The 5,583-nt window shown below is 39.7% G+C and overlaps 1 long non-coding RNA gene across 1 annotated transcript; it reads right to left on the reverse strand.

The window, feature by feature from the left end:
* Positions 228 to 5,366, reverse strand: LOC110257452. Its single transcript, XR_002340060.1, has 2 exons — positions 4,756 to 5,366; positions 228 to 4,411 (listed from the first exon to the last, which is right to left on the reverse strand). It is a non-coding gene; the product is annotated as an uncharacterized LOC110257452 (long non-coding RNA).

A 5,583-nucleotide genomic window follows, 5' to 3' on the forward strand; every position in this document is an offset into this window, starting at 1 on the left:
ATGGGGAGAGGGCACCACAGGCCATAGCTTGAGCAAAGCTGGAACCAGCAAAGTGCAGAGTTATCTTGAACACCAAGGCACAGGTTGTGGGGTGTGGGTTAACATCTAAGTAGTGGAAGGCATCATAGGAGGTAAAAACTTCAGATACTTTAGCCTAGGCAGGCAGGATGTGAACGCTATGCTTCTATGGAGTATGCTAACTTAACAAGCAATGGCGACTTCATGAAGGCTTTTTTAAGTAAAATTTATTTCTTAAAAGTTAACATGTGCATAATAGGAAACTGAAAAACACAAGCAAATAGGAAGCAAAAAACAAAGTCATCCATAATCAAGCAGTTTACAGGTTGATATGTCCTTCTAGATTTCGTTTGTGTATCTACACAATGAAGCATCCATTTTTATGTAATTAAGATCATAGTTATGTATCATGCTTTTTCACACATCATGAATATTTACCATTTCAAAGTCCCAAAGCTATATGAGTATTTTATTTTGATAACCAAGAATATACTACACCAACTCGATCTGGAAGGAAAAAAAATGTAATCCTGCCTTTCTTAGCGATAAAATTACATAAAAGACAAAAATAGCAACAGGCTTCAAGATAAAGATATTGGTAGAGTTATGATTAAAATACTACATTCCCTTATGTTCAATTAAAAATGACACATAAAGCAACAGAGTACATAAAGTATAATGCCTCTAAGAGGACTAATTATCCAAACTATTAAAATATTAGCAAGGAGGTATGTTTCCACTGAATTGCTTATATTACAGCCAAAAGATGCACCCACATCAATGGTTATCACCAAAATATAAATATGAACACATTCGCATACAACCCTCCCTTTATACTTTCCTTCTGCCCCTCTGCTGCCAACCTAGTGAACAAGTCCTGACATACATTTCTGAGACTTTAACAATTCATGTCCAAGATGCTGTTTTATATCATTGTAACAAAGATATTTATTTACAAATTGGTTAACTCACTAACTCTACTTTTTATCATATGTTATCCTGGGACATAGATGTTGCAAGATAAAGAATGAACCTTGTCCACAATAAACAGAAACTTTACAAAAATGCACATATAGACCTATGGTTATAAACTAAAACTGTCTAGATATGGAGATAATAGCCAAGAGCCCTTCCCTTCACCCTTCCTCTTAACCCTCTTCCAGCATTTCAGTGACTAACTACAGGACTACATCTAGCTACAAAAGGTGGATTAACATAGACACTCCCAGAAGTCATAGCCCTTCCTAAAAACCCACAAAAGGGCATTTATAAAGGAATTATTTTACTACTTCTACTTTCAATATACTTTGGACACTGGGACTTGTTTATTCTTTAATACACAGCAATATTAACTCAAACACACAAACAGAACAATGGTTAGAAAATCTGAAGCTTTCTAAAGACTCATGAGCACAGAACCCTTCTCTGAGCTTCCTTCCCTGTCCCCCCCAACCCCCACCACCCCAGTCATCAGTCAGCATACTCTCCAAGGCTCAAGTTTAACAATCCCATTCCCCAAATATGACCATTCCTATGAATTAACAGAAAAAAATCTTAAAAGGTGTTAATTATCTACTTTTAGCATATGTTGTACACTTTTAAACATCTAGAAAGACTAGATGTTTCAAATAAGGATTTTAGTTTACTATACATACATGTAGTATTGAATAAACTGCACACAAAGGCTATAATCTCAAAGTGTCTTCTAAACAGGAACACGGGCCTAGAACCCTTCCCCTTCTCATCTCTATCAACCTAGTAAGCAAGTGTAATAAAGCATCTGAAATGCTTAGAGGGGATTCTAACAATTTCATCTCCTCCAGTTGCTTTCAGAACAATTTTTCGTATGAATTTTAACAAAGTATTCACAATGTATTTATTTTCTAACTACTTTTGTCATACATTGGCAACCTCTTTAACATCTAGGAAGACTAGATGTAAATTTGGACATCTGTCCTTTATGTACACTATATACACAACTAAGTAAAGCAAAACACAGACATACAGGACGATGGTTAATCTCTCCTAACTATAAACATATTGGTATAAAGCCCTTTGTACTTTTTTCTTCCTCCTTGAACCAGCACAAATAAAATAATGTGCACTGCTCAAAGAGGTGGTTTGATTATTCCATTTCTAAAAGGCAATATTTCATATGAATTTTAACAAAAAGATATCTACAAAATGTTATTTCACTACCTCTACTTTTAACATACTTTGTGCACTTCTAAACATCTAGAAAGACTAGATGTTTCAAATAAGGACTTAAGTTTGTCCACTATATATACACAGTAGTGTTGAATAAACCACACACATGTAAAAATGGTTATATATGAAAGTGTCTTCTACACAGAAACATTCTAGCTTATTAGAATGCTTCATTGCTCCTAACTCTTCCTTCCCACTGTCCATCCAACAGTGGCTGAGTTCAGGCACATGTGTCACTTAGATGTGATTTACAATTTTATTTCCAAAGGTCCTTTTCAGAAGACAGCCTTTCAATGGAATTTAACACAAGTGTACAAAATGTGTTAGTTTACTAACTCTACTTTTGTCATACATTGGCAACCTCTTTTTAATATCTAGAGACTAGATATTATAAAATTGGAACCCATTTGTCCAGTATATACATAATATATACAGTAAAGTTAAACAAAATGCATGTAACATAGAGCAACCAATAAGGTGAAATTTTTTAGTACACACTAGCAAAACATGTTTTTGCAATCTTCCCTCCCACTTCCATCAACCCAATGAATGAGCAGAGTATACTGGTCAGAGGAGGTTTAACAATTCCATTTCCAAAGACAGCATTTCCCATGTTTTTAAAAGCTATTTACAAGAAGCATTATTTTACTACTACTACTTTTAAATACATCAAGCACTTCTAAATACCCAGCAAGACTAGATATTTCATATAAGAACTTACTTGTTCACTAAGTACACAGCACTGTTAAATAAAATTGCACACGTGTAACAATGGTTATAATCTGAGGTATCTTCTAAATATGACCATTTTGGCCTGAAGCATTCCCTCCCTCACTTCCTTCTCTCCACCATGAATTCAGTGGACAAGTACAGGCAATGTGTAATGCTTAGAGGTGAATGAACAAATTCATATCCAAAAGTCATCTACAGAAGACAAGCTTTCCTATAAATTTCAACACAAAGTGTAAAAAATATGTAAATCTTACTATTTTGTCATACACTGGCAACCTCTTTAACATCTAGAGACTAGATGTTGCAAAATTAGGACTCATTTGTCCATTATATACACTATATACACAGAAAAGCAAAATGCACCTAACATACAAAAAATGGTTTTGTCTGAAAACGTCCAAACACACTAGCATATTACCTTTTGCAATTCTTTCCTTCTCACCTACTCCAAACTACTGGTCACAGAGGTGGTTTAACAATTCCATTTTCAAAAGACAATATTTCCTATGAATTTTAGCTAAAAGCTATTTACAAAGTGATATTTTACTACCTCTACATTTAACATACGTCGGGCACTTCTAAACATCTAGGTGGACTAGATGTTTCAAATAAGGACTTAATTTGTCCACTATATACAGAGCAGTCTCAATAAACTGCGACATGTAACAGTTATAATCTGAAAGTGTCTTCCAAATGTGAGCATTCTAGCATAAGACCACCCCCCTTCTCTTCTCTCCCCCCTCTACCAACCCAGAGGGCTATAATGCTCACATTTTCAGGACACAAAATGTATAGGATGGTATTAGTTTACTATCTCTATTTCTATCATACACTGGCAACCTCTTTAACATCTAGAAGGACCAGATGTTGTAAATTAGGACTCATTTGTCCGTTATGTACACTATATACACACAAAGTGAAACGAAATGCACGTAAAAAGAACAATGGTTAACCTTGCCTTGCTATAAACACTAGCAAAGAGCTCTTTGCACTTCCTTCTCCTCCCCCGACCTTGAACCAGTGCACAAACACAATGCACTATTCAAAGAGGTGGTTTGGCCAACCCCCCTCCCCCCAAATAAACAATATTTCATATGAGTTTTAACAAAAAGATATTTCTATCATACACAAAAAGATGTCTTTTTACTACCTCTACTTTTAACATATGTCAGGCACTTCAGAAAATCTAGAAAGCCTAGATATTTCCAAAAAGTACTTATTGTCAACTATATATAGAAGTGAGGAATAAAATGCACACACAAAACAATGGTTATAATATGCAAATGTCTTCTAAGTATGACGAGTCTGGCACAGAACCTTCTTCTTCCTCGAAATCTTCCACTCCATGTCCTCTAACCCACTGAACAAACGTGGATCTCTGTCTCTCCAGATGTCACTTCAGAGGTGGTCAAACAATTCCATCTCAAAGTCATTTCCAGAAGACATTCCTTTTCTTTTGATTTAAAAAAAAAAAAACCCAAAATGGGCATTTACAAGACATGCGATTTTCTAACTCTACTTTATCATACGTCGGCAACCTCTTTACATCTAGGAGGCCTAGATGTAGCAAAAAGTTTTCTTCTGAAAGGTTGGGGGGAAAGTTGAGAGCAGCTTTTTCATATTATATACACAGGCCTTCTCTAAACGGCCAATAAATCTTCCCAAAAGGTGGTGGGCACTTCCTATTGGCCACATGTGGTACGTTATTCTACCATTTCTAACTTCAAGGTCTCGGTAGAACAAGAGTCAACGATGGCCCACTAACGTTCCACCCGTCGTTGATGGGGCTCCGCTCACCTTCCGGGCCCGTAAAGGCCTTTGTCCGTCGTTTACCGGATGAGGTGAGGTCTCGTCCAACCGGGACAGAGCGGCCACCACAGGTCCCAAATCCGCACGGCTCCAAGGCCCAAGGGTGGCAGCCTTCTCGGGCCCTCGAGGCTCTAACGGCTCTCCATGGCGTTCGAGTGGCCGCCATTCTTCTCGCCCTGCCACGCTGGACTCCCAAAGGCGATTTGGCAGAGGCTTCGCCTAAGCCCTGCAGCGCTGGGCCAAGAGACCCGGCGATCGGCTGGGCCTGGGCTCGCGGGGTCCGCCGCCATTTGGTCGCGGAGGTGGGGGTGGGGGAGAGGTTCGCTGCTACTCCAAGGCCTGGGCCATGGACGGCCGCGAGGACTCTGGAGCTCTGCAGGACACAGTTCAGGCCTGTCCCAGGGCCCCCCAGTTCACCGCTGGCCGAGGCCAGAGGGCCCGGAGGGCCCCGGGACAGAAGGCCGCGATCCGCTTCTCACCGCGCTCTCTGCCGGAACTGACTTGGCAGTTCTCTTCACTGGCAAGCGAGAAGGGGCACCGGAAGTGCCTTCGCACCGCTCCGGGCCCCTCGAGCCAAGGTTCCGGCACGGAAACGTTCCGAGGGGAAGGACGAGGGAGGCGTCACTTGAGGTAAATTCCACGCCCTCCTGGCTTGCGCTTCGAAACGGTAATTTTTCAGAATTCTCCGAGCATGCGTATTTCTATATTCCCTCACAGCTCCGCTGTTGGACAAGGAGGCTCTTTACAATCTTTCATTCTTTCGCTCACTTACCACCTATTTATTGAGCATCTACTCTGTGTCACATAAACACTGGG

The sequence above is a fragment of the Sus scrofa genome, chromosome 17 (genome assembly GCF_000003025.6).
Source record: "Sus scrofa isolate TJ Tabasco breed Duroc chromosome 17, Sscrofa11.1, whole genome shotgun sequence".
NCBI classification, from domain to species: Eukaryota; Metazoa; Chordata; class Mammalia; order Artiodactyla; family Suidae; genus Sus; species Sus scrofa.